General features: G+C 40.7%; 2 long non-coding RNA genes across 2 annotated transcripts; both read left to right on the top strand.

Moving 5' to 3' along the window:
• Nucleotides 1–1,473: 1,473 nt before the first annotated feature.
• LOC141415079 (uncharacterized) lies at nucleotides 1,474–8,028 on the top strand. The gene is made up of 6 exons (XR_012440106.1): nucleotides 1,474–1,786; nucleotides 3,357–3,456; nucleotides 3,901–4,115; nucleotides 6,142–6,193; nucleotides 6,919–7,088; nucleotides 7,976–8,028. It is a non-coding gene; the product is annotated as an uncharacterized lncRNA (long non-coding RNA).
• Nucleotides 8,029–16,556: 8,528 nt separating this feature from the next.
• On the top strand, nucleotides 16,557–19,217 carry LOC141415078 (uncharacterized). The gene is made up of 4 exons (XR_012440105.1): nucleotides 16,557–16,825; nucleotides 17,829–17,880; nucleotides 18,545–18,714; nucleotides 19,051–19,217. It is a non-coding gene; the product is annotated as an uncharacterized lncRNA (long non-coding RNA).
• Nucleotides 19,218–19,714: the final 497 nt, after the last annotated feature.

Raw genomic sequence — 19,714 nt, 5'->3', positions numbered from 1 at the left:
ACTTTGCAACAATCAATCAATAAATAAAACAAAAATGAAGCAAAAAAGAAAAAAAAACCAAGGAAACAAAATATAAATGAAGCCAAAACAGCCCAACATAGAGGAGTAGATTAAGAAGTAGAAATGGCACACTTGGCTTGTGTTTGAGGAAAAACCAAGATCTGCCCCAATGACAGAAAAGAAACCAACATAGAAATGTAATGTATAGAGATGTGACTCAAGCAGTAGAGCTAAACCCAAGCCCAGTGTTCAAATCTCTATTCATATATATATATAATATAAATATGAAATATATATATATATGTACATGTATATTTTCCAAAAGCAGACTATGGAGAAAAAATAGGGTGGTTGATATGCTCACAGTACATGAATGAATATAGATATCTTAAACTGGCCAGGGCCACCATGGGAAGGGGATAATGGAGGAGTAAAGAGGACAGGTATAGATGAACCAATTGGGGATGTAATACATATATGCATGGAAATAATAAAAGGAAACTCCCCATGTAGCTATCCTTATCTCAAACTAGCAAAAATGTCATGTTTCTCTTTTCATCTATTATGGATTTTCTTCTACAAAAACTGAGAATAGGAGGGTGGAACAAGTTTTCCCTGGAGGTGGGGGTTGGCACCAGTGAGAAGGGGTGAGGTGGCATGGAATGTATACAATGTAAATACTGTATACACATATGTGTAAATGCAAAAACAATACCTGTTGAAATTGTTCCAGGAATCAAACACATCAGTGAGGGGGTGAATTCAAGTATGAATGATAGGAACCTTTATAAATACTACAATGTACCCCCACCCCTCACAATATAAAAATAATCAATAACTAAGTGAAACCTGGAGTGATAAAGCACAGAAAAAATTTTAATCACTAGTAATTTATTCTCTTAGCATCATACATATCTCTCTGTATGATATGTTTTAGCCCAGTTAGGTATAAGGGGAGAATATTCACACAACACATAACACTTATACATCAGCAAAGTTTTACAGTTTTCATTTGACAAAAACCCTTTTAATACATGCTCTAATATTAAAGAAATGGACTTGTGGGTAGCTGTGAAGAAAGTGTATCTCCTTGTAAGCCATTTCTTCTTTGATTTGATTTTGGTCATACACAAGAATAAGCAATGGGGCTTAGTTTCTTAGGAAAGAGAGGTGGCACAAGAGCACACAGCTATTGAAACTAGCAGATGACCAGAAAGCACTCAACAGTAACTTCCACTGAGATCAGATACCTGCTATGTTTCAAACTAGGCTGACAGTTGGGAGGCAGGAGACATTCCATGACACCCTCCACATTCTAATTCTGTTACTGCTGCTCCAGAACATTACCTGGCAGTCTGGGCCCTACCTCCCTCTCTCCTTGTGGAGTTTGAGATACAGGTAGTGCCTTTGGATCTGAATTCTGGCATCCTGACCCTTCTTTACAGGGTTAAGGACTCTCAAGTGGGGTGTTGATCAACTTTCTCTCAACAGTAAGTTAATAGTTACAGTTACTGTCATCCTTTAGACCTGATGACACCAGTTTGAATTCATGTGTTTGGGTTTCTTCTCCAGTCCCTGGCTTGGATTCTTCTGCCACAAACACCATCATGGCAGGATCTTCCAGCCCTTTTTTTTGCTTCAAGAGCAGAAATGAACAACCTAGAAATCAACAAGAAATTGTGCTTTCAGCTTGAGGAGACAAAACAGCAGCTCTGAGACTTCAAAGAGAAGTTTCTTATATCTGAAGCCACTGTATATTCCCTGGCCAACCAGCTGTGGAAATACAGTAAGTTTTGTAGGTTGATAGTCACTCAAGTGGTGAATGAGCACCTGTTTTCTCTATGAGAAATGAAATGTCTCCCCAACTTGATTTTTCACTTCCCTTTTTCAAATAAATGTCATCCTTCCCATATTCCTAGAAACATAAAGATGAAATTTCTCCCTGAATTTTCTGGGGGTAGAAAAATGGTGACACAAAGGATAACAAAGTGTACAGAGTGGGACTAGGGTTAAAATCCTAGTTACTGATATCTGATTAAGGGAGAGAATTGCCTGCTTTTCTCAAGAACTGGTCAAAACATATTTCTTGGGCTCCTCTCTGTGCCATGTCAGATCCTGCAAACTTAACATCAGTGTTGAGACTAACACAGAGGCCTGGCCCTCACCAGCTGAGTTTAAGCTTTGATTGGATTCTAATTGGCCAAGCTCTGTACTGATCATGCTAGAGACATGGCAGTGGAGCACAGTACTTGCTTCAAATGAGGTACAGAGAAGTCTGCTGGGAACTGAAACTGTGGCATCATAAGTGATCCCACTGAGACCAAAGAAACCCTGATGAGAGGAAGCACTTGGACATCCTGGAGGACAGGTTCTTCTTATATTCCAGGAGGGTCATTTGATACTCTGTGGAGCAGAGGAAGGTACTTCTGAGATACCAGACAATCTGTAATTTGCCCTCTCTCTGAGCTGGTAAATCTTTACAGTTACCCAACAGCCAGCAGTTCCAGGTGGACTTCAAGTATCTCAGCTATGCAACATGAGGCCAAAGTGAGCATGGGGATGTGCAAAGGATACTATAAGGCAGAGAAATATGCAAGCCAGGGTGTGAGCAGGATCTCCCATCCCACAGTCAGCTGGGGATAGGAGATCACCAGCCTGTTTATAAGAGGATCTGTAGTGACTCAAGGAATCATGTGAACCAAGGCCATGTAAAATAGCTAGCAAGATTAGAGGGAATCATTCCAACTCTCAGCTGCATTTATCCTCATTTATATACAACTTCTTTTTCAAAACTTCTTGCAGACTTTTTAAAAATTGAAAATAACTCTAAAAAGTAGAAAATTAGAAGTCTTTTAAGGAAGTTCAGAGGTGAGTTTTGGAAGAACATATTATCATCTTTTCTTAGAATTAGAATATAATTGTAGGAAACAATTTTGAACTTAAAGAAGGAAGATATCCCCAAGACACTGTTGAGGTAATAATGGGCCTTGGGACAGACTCAGGAAATGGCTAGCCCTATAGTGTTTGAGCAGAAAGGAAATCATTGCTTCAGGCCCAGCTCAGTGTTTTGACTTAGAAGTGCAAGGCTTGGTAATTACAGTGGTCCTAGATCAGAGTCAGACCTCAGTGATGTGAATTCTGACTCTGCCACTTACCAAGTGAGTCATTGGTGAATTTGGTTACATTTGAGCCTGATTTCTCATATGGGACAGTTAAATGTAATCTAGTAAAGACCCTGGGAAATTAAAATGTGAAATCTTTAGACAAAACCTGGCCCTGGGGCAATGTTTGTCTTAGGGAGGACACTGCAGTGTGTTCAGCTATCCACTGGGATGGGTGCGTCTGTCTTTTCTTAGAGTGTGGAGACTTCAAAGTCATTGAGTCAGTGCTGGGGGAGAAGCTGCAGCCCAAGGAGGGGGAGCTGACAGAGACGCTGGTGCTCACTGAGAAGCTGAGGTAAGGGGGCTCTGTGCAGGGCAGGTGGTTGGCTGGTGTGTGCCTCTTTGAGGTAAATGTCAGCTGGGGAAACTAAGAACTATCCTGGGACAGGAGACAGTAGAAAGTCACACCCCCCAAAAAGTCTATATCCAAAAAAATGTCCATTGCCAAATGAGGAGATGAAAGGATGTGTTTATTATGCAGATTTAGGAATGTACCTGGTTTTGGCCACAGAGTGGACCTGGACACTATGGAGGAATCTTACACCAGGAGAATTTTCTGGCATAAGGGAAGACTTGGTTCTACATGTCTTTTCCTTTTGCTTCAGACAGGTCACCAAACACATGCTGGAATTCTCCCAAGGGCTCATGAGGGATATTCTCACAGACATCTCTGTCAAAGCCCATACAATCTATGGTGTAACTCTTTGCAAGGCTTCATTTTCTCTCTGTTCTACCTCAGGGAATCTAACATCCTCATCAAAGACCAGGCCTGGAAGCTGTCCGAGTTAGAGCAGAAGTTACAATAGGGGAGAGATGTGTCATTTCTCCTCAGTCAACATCTCAAGGACCTCCTCACCCAGGATGACAGCAGTGATGAGCAGGCACCAGGCTTCCAAGAGCAACTGGCTGAGGGGTGCTGGCTAGCTGAGTGCCTTGTCCTCAAGCTCAGTCCAGGTGAGATGATCACAGGTCTTTATTTCACCCAGCTATGCGAGATCCCCAGCTCACAGACACTCCACTTACAATTTGACTGTTACCAGCTGTTTTGGTTTCCAAGTTAATTTTTGGGTGAGGGGAAGAGCAGGACTGTCTGCATGGGAACACAAAAGATAAATGCACAGTGTGGAGGTCATAGTGTCTACCTCCTCTATCATCCTCTCTCTGATGGATCATGGCCTTTGATGAGGAGGGCAGTAGCTCTCCAGTGTTAAAGCAGAAGAGGGACATGACAGGAGATAGCTTGTTAGAGTTAAAGTTGTTCCAGACTAAAAACAAAAGCTTCCCAGTCTCAGCCTATTTGTTTTCTTTCTAATTCTGGACAATTGATCATTTTATCTTTCCTGAAATTCAATCTTCTGATCTACAGAAAATGGATCACTTAGTAGCTGTAGTAATCATAGGTAGGAATGGAATTTTCCTGAATGCATTTATAAAAGTAAAAACCCTCATTCTTTGGGGCTTCTTAGGTACTTTTGGAAGACACAGAATTATATATACACTCCATAGCAGTGACATGGAAGAGTTCTATGCTCCTAAAAGTCCACCTTACTCCACCTATTCATTCCTACCTCCCTTACCTAGAACTCCAAAGAATCATATCTTTTTTCTTTTTTTTTTTGTTGGAATGAGGGTTTGAACTTAGGGCCTGCACCTTGAGCCACTCCACCAGCCCTTTTTTCTGATGTTTTTTTTAAAGATAGGGTCTCGTGAACTGTTTGCCCAGGCTGGCCTAGAACTGTGATCCTCCTGATGTCTGCTTCCTGACTAGCTAAGACTACAGTTGTGAGCCAGCAATGCCAGGCAAAAATCATCTCTTTATATATTACCAACCATGTTTATAAAGATTTTTTCTCCCCGTGTATCCTTTCTCTTTTAGTTACCTTAACCATGTTTTTCATAGAACAGAAGTCAATTTTAACAAAATCTGATTTACCCATTCTTTCTTTTGTGAATTGTGCTTTTGGCTAAACACAAACCCACAATCACCTAGATTTTGTTCATCATCTTTGGGCATTGTATAAAAAGATTGTAGGCTGGAGGTGTAGTTCAGTGATAGAGGGTTTGCCAAGAATGTACAAGGCCCTAGGTTTCATTCCCAGTACTGGGGCAAAAGACAGTTTATGGTTTACACTTGAGGTCTGTGATCCATTCTGATTTAATATTTGTGAAATTTATCAGGACTATATTCTGTGGCTTCTGAATGTCCATTTGTTCCAGCTTCACTTGTTCAAAATATTCCTTTTCCATTTCATAGTCTTTTCTTTGATAAGTGTCTTTCTGAGGATCTCTTTCTGAGTGTATGATTAATGGATTCTCTCAGGAATACCACCATTTCTAGGTTACTGAAGCTATGTGAGAACTCTCGAATTTGGGCAGTCCATTTGTTGACTTTGCTCTCTTTCAACATTGTCTTTTCTGGGTCTTTTCTGATCTACAGAAAAGTGCCCTGGGCACTTGAGATTTTGTGTTTGATATCTTCAGACTAATCTCTGGGTGTTTTCCTTGGATGTGTACTGCATCAATAGGTTGAGTTAGGAAGAAGTGACATCTTGACAGCATTGAGACTTCTCCATATACATAGAATATCAGTTTATATAGATAATCACTGAGGTATTTGATCTATTTTTCCTTATCCTTACACTTTCCTGTTTGCATTCTCTACTCCTTTTTTCCATGAATGTTGCAGGTATAGAATCCGCAGGCAGCTAGATAATGTGAAGAACTGGGTAACACAAGATACTTTTAATAATCTTTCCATTTTCAGCACTGTTTGCAATGTGGGTGGTACATCAATCTGAGAAGTGTTAGCTGACATTCATGGGAATACAATATATGAGATATATACTACCATTTTCTCTTTGGATCTTGACATCCTCCATGGATAGTTATGTCTCTCAGCCCAGAGAGGCCACTGTGTTTTTATAATGAGTAATGTGACAGTACTCAATGCTTAACTAGTCATTTCTGACTTTGATTGCAGGAAATCATGAAGAGGAGGGAAATGATAATAATTGCAAATGGCTATCCCCCAGGTAACAATAAATATTCAGAGTTTGGGGTAGGATGGGTAAAATACAAAAAGAGTCTGCAAATGAACAGTCCCAAGTCAAGAGCAGCCACATATTTCACAAAATGTCCATTGTCTTGGTGGTATTCATCTGTATAATAGGTGGAACTATTAAGCCCGTGAAGTCTTTGAACTCACAGAATCTACCTGTTTTCTTTTGTTTGGATAAATTGCGGATGAGGTGCTTATCTGGTTTCTGTATAGTTGGTCTCACCTTCTTGGCAGAGATTTCATAGCAAAAAACCTAACCAGACCGAAAAGAAAAACTGTATCATGTCTCTCTATACATAAAGAGTCCTAAAATGCCCAAGACCCTTGAACTCTGCAGTGTCTCCACAGCATTGACTGTTCTGCTTGATTTAAAATCAGCATGACTTGTAGGAAAGGTTAAGCCACTCTTACAGCTCTCTGGGTGTGCTGTACATCATACAGCATACAGGGGTGGGGGGCACGGAGTAGGTGAGTTGAAAATCCTTCATCAGCTCACTTTCCAGTCAGTACACTGAGCTCCCCTTCCTGTCTGGTGCCATCAAAGCAGTTATGCCTCATCCTCATCCTGGGGTTTTGTTTTATTTTTCTCTTTGAAGGGAGTGTCACTACCATATGTTACCATGCCCTCATGACCCTATCAGGAGAATGTGGGAAACTTGTATCTCATCCTCTTGATTTAATCACATTATATCCCACCAGGCTGAGCAGAGATGGACAGGAGGAGAGAGTTAAAGAAACTCTTGAGAACTCATTGGATGAAGGTCTTAGGTCTTCCTCAAGTTACATTGACTTTCCCAAAGCCCACCATCCTCCCAGCATCACTGATGTTCTGTTGGATGACTGTGAAGAATCTTCTCTGGATGCAGCTGGTAAATACTCCTTTTTAAAGAGAACTGCACTCATAGCAACCATTTTTCTGGAAGTCCAAAGGAAACTTCCTAGTGGTGAACACCAATGAAGAGAGGTAAGGTTGAAAAGACTTTAAATAGACACAACCACCACTGATGCCTGAGCTTATTTTGTAAGCTGGACAGTTAATCTCTCCTTTTACTGTTCTTGCTAATTCTTGATACTGAACAAAATTAGTGACCATCCAAACATGTTGGTACCCTTGACCACATTATTGGAGATACTGTTGTCATGGCTCCTCAACTCCCAGCCTCAGTCTCTCTCTCCTGTAAGTTGTCTTCTCAATGATAAGGTGCCATATACCTACTGACATACACACATTTCTTGGATGTGTTTGGAATAATTCTGGGAGGCATGGCATGTGTTGTGGCTCTCTCCATCCTCCTGAATGTAAAGTATCTTGTTCTTTGTCACATAAGAAGTCTTTTCTCCTAAGGCTCTATAGATTTTATCCATCAGTTTAGTCTCATATATAATCTCAACTTGACCAAGAACAACCAGAGTGTCTGATAGAGTAATGGCTGAATATTGCAGAAACATTTCTAGAAAGTCAGTATTAAAGATTTCCTGTTGACTAGGACAAAGCATTGTTTTAAGTGATCACCAGATTCAGGACAGAGGCCATTGTCATTAATTGAGCAAGTCAGGAACAACTTGCTCTGTGGTTGAGGAAAAGAAACCTTTCTGTTTCTCAAAGAACTAAATCTACAGGCTTTTGAGTATTTCTCTCAATGTATCCTGTTCTCACACCAAGAATATTTACATCCATGTGCCTAAATTAGCACTATGTTATGAGTCATAACAAAAGTCTTCATTGTGATTGTTTCTGTCTGAATGTGTTTTGCAGGCACCCAAGATAATAAGAAGCAAGAAGAAGAGGAAGAGCCTATGATCTTCAGGTGATGTGAAATCATGGGTTAATTAAGCAATGGTGTTACCTGGAGACCTCAGTTTCAAGGAAAACCAGAACAGGCTGAATTATCTTGTTTCATCTTTTCTGCCAGACTGGAATGGGGTCTCATTCTTTTTTTATCCCCCCCTACCCCACCCCCTCCCTTACCACCCTCTTTGCCCCTCCCTCTCACCCCCACCCCCTCAATACCCAGCAGAAACGATTTGGCCCTTATTTCTAATTTTGTTGTACAGAGAGTATAAGCAATAATAGGAAGGAACAAGGGTTTTTGCTGGTTGAGATAAGGATAGCTATACAGGGAGTTGACTCACATTGATTTCCTGTGCGTGTGTGTTACCTTCTAGGTTAATTCTTTTTGATCTAACCTTTTCTCTAGTTGCTGGTCCCCTTTTCCTATTGGCCTCAGTTGATTTTAAGGTATCTGCTTTAGTTTCTCTGCGTTGAGGGCAACAAATGCTAGCTAATTTTTTAGGTGTCTTACCTATCCTCACCCCTCCTTTGTGTGCTCTCACTTTTATCATGTGCTCAAAGTCCAATCCCCTTGTTGTGTTTGCCCTTGATCTAATGTCCACATATGAAGGATAACATACGATTTTTGGTCTTTTGGGCCAGGCTAACTTCACTCAGAATGATGTTCTCCAATTCCATCCATTTACCAGCAAATGATAATATTTCGTTCTTCTTCATGGCTGCATAAAATTCCATTGTGTATAGATACCACATTTTCTTAATCCATTTGTCAGTGGTGGGATATCTTGGCTGTTTCCATAACATGGCTATTGTGAATAGTGCTGCAATAAACATGGGTGTGTAGGTGCCTCTGGAGTAACCTGTGTCACAGTCTTTTGGTTATATCCCCAAGAGTGGTATTGCTGGATCAAATGGTAGATTAATGTTTAGCTTTTTAAGTAGCCTCCAAATTTTTTTCCAGAGTGGTTGTACTAGTTTACATTTCCACCAACAGTGGAAGAGCGTTCTTTTTTCCCGCATCCTCACCAACACCTGTTGTTGGTGGTGTTGCTAATGATGGCTATTGTAACAGGGGTGAGGTGGGATCTTAGTGTGGTTTTAATTTGCATTTCCTTTATTGCTAGAGATGGTGAGCATTATTTCATGTGTTTTTTGGCCACTTGAATTTCTTCTTTTGAGAAAGTTCTGTTTAGTTCACTTTCCCACTTTTTTATTGGTTCATTAGTTTGGGGAGAATTTAGTTTTTTAAGTTCCCTATATATTCTGGTTATCAGTCCTTTGTCTGATGTGTAGCTGGCAAATATTTTCTCCCACTCTGTGGGTGTTCTCTTCAGTTTAGAGACCATTTCTTTTGATGAACAGAAGCTTTTTAGTTTTATGAGGTCCCATTTATCTATGCTATCTCTTAGTTGCTGTGCTGCTGGGGTTTCGTTGAGAAAATTCTTACCTATACCTACTAACTTCAGAGTATTTCCTACTCTTTCCTATATCAACTTTAGAGCTTGTGGTCTGATATTAAGATCCTTGATCCATTTTGAGTTAATGTTGGTATAGGGTGATATACATGGATCTAGTTTCAGTTTTTTGCTGACTGCTAACCAGTTTTCCCAGCAGTTTTTGTTGAAGAGGCTGCTATTTCTCCATCGTATATTTTTAGCACCTTTGTCAAAGACAAGTTGGTTATAGTTGTATGGCTTCATAAGTGGGTCCTCTATTCTGTTCCAGTGGTCCTCATGTCTGTTTTTGTGCCAGTACCATGCTCTTTTTCTTGTTATTGCTTTGTAATATAGTTTGAAGTCAAACTTCAAACTATATAGCCTTAGCTATTTGTGGCCTCTTGTATTTCCATATAAATTTCACGGTAGATTTTTCAATCTCTTTAATGAATGTCATTGGAATTTTGATGGGAATTGCATTAAACATGTAGATTACTTTTGGGAGTATAGCCATTTTTACTATGTTGATTCTACCAATCCATTAGCATGGGAGATCTCTCCACTTTCTATAGTCTTCCTCAATCTCTTTCTTCAGAAGTTTATAGTTTTCATTGTAGTGGTCATTCACATCTTTTGTTAGGTTTACACCTAGGTATTTGATTTTTTTGAAGCTATTGTAAATGGAATTGTTTTCATACATTCTTTTTCAGTTTGCTCATTGTTGGTGTATAAAAATGCTAATGATTTTTCTATGTTGATTTTATATCCTGCTACGTTGCTATAGCTATTGATGATGTTTAGAAGCTTCTGAGTAGAGTTTTTTAGGTCTTTAAGGTATAGGATCTTGTCATCTGCAAATAGGGATATTTTGACAGTTTCTTTACCTATTTGTATTCCTTTTATTATTCTTCTTGCCTAATTGCTCTGGCTAGGAATTCCAGTACTATGTTGAATAGGAGTGGAGATAGTGGGCATCCTTGTCTGGTTCCTGATTTTAGAGGGAATGGTTTCAGTTTATCTCCATTAAGTATAATTCTGGCTGTAGGTTTGTCACATATAGCTTTTATAATGTTGAGGTACTTTCCTTCTATTCCTAGTTTTCGTAGAGCTTTTATCATGAAATGGTGTTGGATCTTATCAAAGGCTTTTTCTGCATCTGTTGAGATGATCAAGTGGTTTTTGGCTTTGCTTCTGTTAATGTGGTTTATTACTTTTATTGATTTTTGTATGTTGAACCACCCCTGCATCCCTCGGATGAAGCCTACTTGGTCGTGGTGAATAATCTTTTTGATGTGTTGTTGAATTCGGTTTGCCGTTATTTTGTTGAGGATTTTTGCATCAGTGTTCATTTAGGAGATTGGCCTATAGTTCTCCTTTTTGCAGGGGTCTTTGCCTGGTTTTGGGATAAGTGTAATACTGCCTTCATAAAATGTGTTTGGCAGTTTTCCTTCCCTTTCTATTTAGTGGAACAGTTTAAGGAGTGTTAGTATCAGCTCTTCTTTAAAGGTCTGATAGAATTCAGCAGAGAATCCATTAGGTCCTGGACTTTTCTTTTTGGGGAGACTCTTGATTGCTGCTTCAATTTCATTTTGTGTTATAGGTCTATTCAGGTGATTAATTTCCTCTTAGTTCAGTTTTGGATGATCATATGTATCTAGAAATCTGTCCATTTCTTTAAGATTTTCAAATTTATTTGAATATAGGTTCTCAAAGTAGTCTCTGATGATTTCCTGGACTTCCATGCTATCACCCTGTTAGCATTCCTGATTCTACTGATTTGGGTTTTTTCTCTCCTCATTTTAGTCAGGTTTGCCAGGGGTCTATTGATCTTGTTTATTTTTTCAAAGAACCAACTTTTTCTTTCATTAATTCTTTGTATGGTTTTTTTGCTTTCTATTTTGTTGATTTCAACTCTTGTTTTTATTATTTCTCTCCTATTTGTTTTGGGATTTGCTTGTTCTTGTTTTTCTAGGAGTTTGAGATGTATCATTAGGTCATTGATTTGGGATCTTTCAGTCTTTTTAATATATGCACTCATGGCTATAAACTTTCCTCTCAGGACTGCCTTAGCTATGTCCCATAGGTTCTGGTAGGTTGTGTTTTCATTTTCATTGACTTCCAGGAACTCTTTAATTTCGTCTTTTATTTCATTGACGATCCATTGTTCATTAAGAAATGAGTTATTTAGTTTCCAGCTGTTTGCATGTTTTTTGTCTGTACTTTTGTTGTTGAGTTCTACTTTTACTGCATTGTGATCAGATAGTATGCACAGTATAATTTCTATGTTCTTATATTTGCTGAGGCTTGCTTTGTGCCCTAGGATATGATCTATTTTGGAGAAGGTTCCATGGGCTGCTGAGAAGAATGTATATTGTGTAGAAGTTGAATGAAATGTTCTGTAGACATCAACTAGGTCCATTTGATCTATTGCATATTTTAGATCTTGGATTTCTTTATTGATTTTTTGTTTGGATGACCTATGTATTGATGATACTGGGTGTTAAAGTTTCCCACAACCAATGTGTTGGCGCTCATATATGCTTTTAGGTCTTTCAGGGTATGTTTGATGAAATTGGGTGCGTTGACATTGGGTGCATACAAATTGATGATTATTATTTTCTTTTGGTATATTTCCCCTTTTATTAGTATGGAATTTCCTTCTTTATCTTGTTTGATCAATGTAGGTTTGAAGTCTACTTTGTCAGAGATAAGTATTGCTACTCCTGTCTGTTTTTGGGGGCCTTTGGCTTGGTAAATCTTTTTCCAGCCTTTCATCCTAAGCCTATGCTTATTTCTGTTGGTGAGATGGGTCTCCTGTAAGCAACAAATTGTTGGATCTTCCTTTTTAATCCATTTCGTCAAGTGGTGCCTTTTGATGGGTGAATTAAGTCCGTTAACATTAAGTGTTAGTACTGATAGGTATGTGCTGATTCCTCTCATTTGTTGTCTTAGTTGTTTGAAGGTTTGATTGTGTGTACCTAAGTTGAGATTACTCTCTATTGTCTTGCTTTTTCTTTTCCTGTGGTTTGGTGCTGCCTGTCTTTTCATGGTTAAGTTGGGTGTCACTTTCTGTGTACAGAATCCCTTGCAGAATCTTTTGTAGTGGTGGCTTTGTAGTCACCTATTGTATTAGTTTCTGCTTATCATGGAAGACTTTTATTGCTCCATCTATTTTGAATGATAGTTTTGCTGGGTAGAGTATCCTGGGGTTGAAGTTCTTTTCATTCACTGCCCAGAGGATCTCACCCAACGCTCTTCTTGCTTTTAATGTTTCTGTTGAGAAGTCTGCTGTGATTTTGATAGGTTTACCTTTGTATGTTACTTGTTTTTTCTCTCTCACAGCCTTCAATATTCTTTCCCTAGTTTCTGAACTTGTTGTTTTAATGATGATATGTCGTGGGGTAGTTCTATTTTGATCTGGTCTGTTTGGTGTCCTGGAGGCCTCTTGCATCTGTATGGGAATGTCTTTCTCTAGATTTGGGAAATTTTCCATTATTATTTTGTTGAATATATTACGCATTACCTTTGCTTGCACCTCTTCTCCTTCTTTGATGCCCATGATTCTCAAGTTTGGTCTTTTGATGGATTTGGTGAGTTCTTGCATTTTCTTTTCACAGGTCTTGAGTTGTTTAATTAATAGTTCTTCGGTTGAATTTAATTACCATTTCATCTTCAAGTTTGAAGATTCTGTCTTCTGTTTGTTCTATTCTGCTGGATTGGCCTTCCGTTTTGTTTTGCAGTTCTGTTTTGTACTTTTTTCTGAGGTTTTCCGTATCCTGGGTGGTTTCCTCTTTAATGTTGTCTATTTTTGTCCTGTGTTCATTTATCTGTTTATTCATCATGTTCTCTGTTTCACTTTGGTGTTTATACAGTGCTTCTATGGTTTCCTTTATTTCTTCTTTTGCCTTTTCAGATTCTCAATTTTTGTTGTCTTGGAATTTCTTGAGTGTCTCGTGTACATTTTGGTTGACCCTATCCAGTATCATCTCTGTAAAATTCTCATTGAGTACCTGTAGTATGTCTTCTTTTAAATTATTCTTGTGGGCTTCATTGGGTGCTTTGGCATAGTTTATCTTCATTTTGTTGGAGTCTGGATCTGTGTATCTGTTTTCTTCATTCCCCTCTGGTTCCTGTACTAATTTTTTGCTGTGGGGAAACTGGTTTCCCTGTTTTTTCTGTCTTCCCGTCATTGTCTTTGGTGTTGTTACTGTCCCTGTACTGTGTGCAATTAAGTATTTTCTAGCTTGTAATAATAACAATGGTAATATTTAGAATGGAAGGGTGAGAGGAGATGGAAAGCAAGAAGTTAAAAAGAGGGAAAAACAAATAAACAGACAAGAAGAAGAAAACAGAACAAGGAATCAGACAAGAAAGTTTTAAAGGTATAAACAGGGAGCATTAGTGTACTAATCGACAGTAAGCTGAACAGGCATTAGAGAGACAGAGAGAGGATTGAAAATAAAAAATAGAAAAAATAAAGATAAGAATAAAAATAAAAAATAAGTAAATGAAAGATATATATATATATATATATATATATATAAAACAAAATAAAATGAAAAATAGAAACTATAAAAAAAAAACCTTCCAGTTCAAATGAAATGAAATTTCAGTCTTAATAATTTGGGTGTCCGTCTCAGTCTCCAATCCTGGAGATGGTGCCTCAGATGTTCTGTAGTTGTCTTATCAAAGGGGACACATAAAATAGAACAAAACTACAGACACACACACACAAAAAAACCCCACCAAGTGTCCCAAGTTCAAATGCAATACAGTTTCAGTAAGTTTTTCAGCATGCAGGTGTAATTCGGTTGTTCTCTCATCAAAGATAGGGAGAAAAAGAAAAAAAAATCTGGAGACAGTTTTGTGAATAGTATCTGCAACTGTGGCTTGCCTGCCCACTGCTGTCAGCCTGCTGTTGCTGGAGGTGTTATTTATGCAGATCTCTGGGGTGAGCTTAGAACTCACCTGGCCCTGCAGGCTTTGTTTAGTCAGAGTTTTCCTGTGTGCCTCTGGTACAAGCTTTCCGCTTTCCAAGCACACTGGGGAAGGTGACACTGCACCCACTTTCTCAGGCCTTCATGTTTATTTACAGTTCATGTGGGAAGTGGATCTTCCCCCCTCTCCTGTGCAGATTTCCTCCCACCACCACTTTTACAAGCTTTCCTGCTCATGATTACTGGGCGGGGCTGCTGCTCCTGCCAGCTGCCATGTTTGTTTACAGCTCATGTGGAAAGTGGGTCTTCCCTCCTCTCCTGTGGAATTTTCCTCCCTCCGCCACTCTCACAAGCTTTCCCGCACCTAGTTGCTGGGCACGTGCCCCAGCTCCCACCGGAGCCTCTCCAGTCTGCCCAGCTTGTTAATTTACAGTTCCAGGAAGGATTCCCTTCCCCCAATCTTCAGCGCTCAGTGTGCCCCACCCCCTTTTTCCACATGTCTTTATTGTTCTTATTGCTTATTAGACAGTTTCTCTTTTTTCCCCGGGTGGAGGTCAGTCTGTCCAGGGGGCTATGCTGCTCTGGCCCAGGGTTGTCTGTGGGAGTACCATGGTACCAAGAAGCTCACCTTGTCCACGTTTTCCCAAGTCGTCTGGGCACAGGAGACTGGCAGCCCTGGAGCCCTCCTTGCTTCTCTGTTTAACGTGAAGTGGAGATACACTGCATCGGCTGGAGGTGTAGAGGGGTCAAAGTTTGCCTCTTCTCGGTGGTTTTGCCTGCAAAGTGTGTCTAAAGCATCTCTCCAAGATTTCACTATAGGAGGCTCGCTTTCTACTTCCTCCTTCTAGCCGCCATCTTGGAATAACCCTGGGGTCTCATTCTTGATGGCTCTTCTGTTAGTTTCCTTCTATTATTTTGTCACATTTATTAACCTAGACTCAGGGAAACACTATTTCAATGATACTCAGGTTTTCTGGAAATCAGTGTGAACTTCTGCACTGACTTTTGTGAGGAAATTGGAAGGAGAGGCACATGCTCTTTCATAGCATTTCGTTGTCTGGGATTCCAACCAAGAAAAGGCAACTGGAATGAAAATATGGACTATATGCAATAATGAAAGAACAAAGTCTGGAATGCCCATATCAGCAAGGCTTCTTCTGGAAATCAGTGTGAACTTCTGCACTGACTTTTGTGAGGAAATTGGAAGGAGAGGCACATGCTCTTTCATAGCATTTCGTTGTCTGGGATTCCAACCAAGAAAAGGCAACTGGAATGAAAATATGGACTATATGCAATAATGAAAGAACAAAGTCTGGAATGCCCATATCAGCAAGGCTTCTTCACTGAAACCCTGCAAGTAAAGGGGAGCAAACTGCAACTTCTGTGGTCTCATGGCGTGTATGCCATGCCTGAACCACATGGGGAGGTTGAATCTCCTTGCTCATCAGCATGTTATCTGATCAGTGCATTGGGGAATGGCTGCTCTTCAACCCAACTCCCACTGAAAACTCAAATGTACTGTTCTCTGGCTCGAACAACAATCAGTTTCTAACCTAGTCAGAGAGGGATTGCTTGGTACCTCTTCTCCAAAGGGAAAGGACAAGAAGGACAAGAGGCAAACTATCCAGTGTAAGTGATTACCACGGACTGTTAATGAGATCAGTGGTGATATAGACATGTCCCCTATGGAACCCAGGAGAAAACAGCTCTGCAACTAGACAACCCAAAGGAGATCCTTGAAGTAATTTGCTTGCCTGCATTTATTTCAGGGGTTGGAAAACAAGTTGATTTATTTCTTACTTTAAAATAGTGTTCAGGTGAGCAGATAATGTTCTACACTCTCTTATGGCAGGAGAAAAGCTTCATATTGGACACAGTAGTGAAAGAACAGGGCCTGGAGTCCCCACATCAGGAAGCTTTCTTCACTGGGACTCTGCAAGTAAATTGCAGCAAAATGCAAGTTCCATGTTTCTCATGGTGTGCATGACATATCTGCACCATGCAGGCAGGTTGAGTCTCCTTGCTCAGCAGCATGTTATCTGACTAGTGCATTGAGGACCCCCCACCCAACACCCACACTGTTCTTCAATTCCACCAACAGTCAGTCTCTGCGCTAGTCTGAGAAGGATTGTATGGTTCCTCTTCTCCAAAGGGAAAACCACTCTGCTGTCTCTGGCCCCTCATTTAGTCTCCCTTCAGGACCAACTGAGAAGTTGCCAAATCTAAACTTTCAGTTTTTAACATTCTATCTCCTCACACACTTGGGTTCAACAGGGAACTACAAGAGGTGGAGGACATTACTGCATTGTTGCAGGACTCTTTGGATGAGAAGTATTTGATTCATTCCAGTTGCTATGACTTGTGTGACTTCCACCAGACTCCCAACACTTCGGACTCCCAACCTGAGGAACAGTTTGTGTGCTGTATTCTGGACATGGATGGTGAGGACACCCCTGAAAAATAGATTGAGGCCCCAGAGGTCTTCCATGGAGCATTCCCAGTCTTTAGCTCAGTTCTCTGTGTGATTGAAAGCTGTGTCTGCTGCAAGCCCAGCAGATACTCCTTGGTTTGAGTCAAACTCTAGGACTGCATTCATGCACACACATAAGGACAGTCAGTTTTCACCCCTCCTAGTCTCAGGGCACACCAGTCTGACTTGATGCACATTAGCAAATGCACGATGTGCTATCAATGGACACCAGGGTGAGGAGTGTGACTCAATAATACAGTCTGTTTCTTATTGGATCATCTCCACTCCTTGATAAACGTTATTTCTGAACAGTGCTCCTTCAGAGTCAGCCATTCTCCAAGGAGGGTGGTAGTCTTGCCCATAATTTTGGAATTGCTGGTATGATTGCTCAGCTCTGATCTCCAGCTCCTCATTTCCTGGCCTGTCCTCGGTAAACATTCCTCTGAGTACCTAAACCTCCAACCACTATCATGGCCTTTGTGCAAAACTTTCCTGAAGGGAACATCACACCCTGGCACCCCCTAACTTACATCCATTGCAAGACTCCTGTACCAAAGATGGCTGATAGTAATTCTAACCTGTGGGAGTTTCTATTTCACACAAATCTAATCTCAGTATGTGTTGTCATCTGAAGCGAGACAAACAAACTGTACCACCTCAAAGGTGAGCAAATGTCCCGAAGGCTGCTAAGCAAGTACCCCATGATGTCTGCAGTAGGAGAGGGAAATGCATGCTCGACTGCATTCCAGTGTTCAGACTCTGAAGGAGTGTTGAGGATTTAAAGAACAGGACTGTCTACACGACTGTTCTGGAGAAGAGAGCCAGCTAGTCCTAGAACACATCCCAAGGCCACCTGCAGTGGTCTCCTGAGAATACCTGAGTTCAAGAGAGAATATTCATTCATGTCCTGTGTTTGCAGGTGTTAAAAAAAGTAGCAATGTAAGGTGACTTGATCCATCTGATTATATTTTCAGAAAATGAAATTGCTTACAAAGCTGGAGAAAGACAGGAGGCAAAGGCTGCCAGGTAAGTGATTGGCAAGGAGTGTTACTGAGACCTAAGGTGATGTAGACTTGTCCCTTGGGAATCCCAGAAGAATATAGCTCAGGAATTTTACAGTTGCACACTTGATCCTTAAGCTGTTTTGCATTCCTTCCTTTATTTTCGTGGCTTGTCAACTTTTTACAATTAATTTCTAGCATGAAAATAGAGTTCAGGTGACAAAAGTGCTCTACTGTCTCTTATGTTACACGAAAAGATTCATCTTACACACAATAGTGAGAGAACAAGGCCTGGAGTGGCCATATTAGGAAGCTTTCTTCTCTGGAATCCTGGAAGTGAAGTGGAGAAAAATACAACTTCTGTGGTTCTCATGGTGTGCCTGCCATTCCTTCACCATCCAGGGAAGTTGAGTCTCCTTGCTCAGCAGCATGTTATCTGACTAGTACATTGAGGACCTCGTGCTTTCCACACCTCCACCCCCCCCCATTTACTCACACTGTTCTTCAACTCCGTCAACACTCACTCTCGGAGCTACTCAGAGTATTGCATGCTTCCTATTTTCCAAAGGGAAAGCCCATTCTTCCTTCTCTAGCCCCTCAGTTAGCCTTCTTGCAGGACCAAGTGAGAAGTTGTCAAGTCTAAACTTTCACTGTTTAACCTTTTCTTTTCCTCCCACACTTTCGTTCAGTGGGGATCTACAAGAGGCGGAGGACATTACTGCAGTGCTGCAGCACTCAGTGGATGAGATATATGTGTCTCCTTCCAGTTGCCAGGACTTGTGTGATGTCCAGCAGACTCCCGATACTCCAGCATCCACACCTGAGGAGTAGGTTGGGAGCTGGATTCTGGATGCAGATGGTGAGTACACCAATAGAAAAAAGGGTAAACTCCCCATGGACTCCCTCAGAGCCTGCCTGTTCTATATCTCAGCTGTCTGTGTGGTAGAAATCTGTCTCTGTTGCAAGCCCTGCAGATACACCTCAGTTGAGTCAACTCTTGGATTGCTTTCATGTGCAGACATAAGGACAATCAGTATTCAACCTGGTGTGGGGGCACACCTGTCTGACTTGATGCACATTAGACCATGAAGGCTGTGGGAACAATGCATGCCAGGGTGAGGAAAGTGAGCGAATCCTACAGTCTGTTTTTTTACTGGGTCATTTCATCTCCCTGTTAAATGTCATTTCTGAACAGTGTTCCTTCAGCATGACCCATTGTCGAAGGGTGAATTTCAGCTTGCCCATACTTTTGGAGTTGGTACTGTGAATGCTCAGCTCTGGTCTCCAGTCCCTCTCCTCCTAGCTTCTCCTGAAAATGCATTCCTCTGAGAATCACTGTCATTGCCTATGTGAGGAATTTTCCTAAAGGTAAGGTCACACCCTGGCACCCCCAAGTCAAATGAGTGGCAAAGATCCTGTACCCTAGATTCCTGAAAGTATTTCATCCATTGTGGGAGTTTATATTTCACATAAGTCTAATCTCAGTGTCTACTGTGATCTGAACCATGACAAGTAAGCTGTACAAGGCAAGCGGACCAAAGGCCCTGAAGGGAGCTAAGCAATTCCCCCAGGATATCTGGGAGAACGTGTTTGCTTCGCTGTGTTATGGTGTTCAGGCTGTGAATGTGTTGATGATTTAATCGAATGGGACTGTGTACACACTTGTTCCGAAATGTAGAGCCAGCTACTCCTAGAGCACATACCAAGGCCATCTGCAGTGGTCCTCTCAGAATATGTGATTTCAAGAGAGAACATTTATGTCCCTGTTTGCAGCTGCTTATGTAGTAGCCATGTAAGGTGACTTGTCCCATCCAATTATATTTACAGCAAACAAAATTGGTTGCAAAGCCCAAGAAGGA

This window comes from Castor canadensis, chromosome 12, assembly GCF_047511655.1.
Source record: "Castor canadensis chromosome 12, mCasCan1.hap1v2, whole genome shotgun sequence".
Classification (NCBI taxonomy): Eukaryota; Metazoa; Chordata; class Mammalia; order Rodentia; family Castoridae; genus Castor; species Castor canadensis.
Note: the sequence above shows the minus strand (reverse complement) of the source record. Positions and strands in the feature narration are given on the sequence as shown.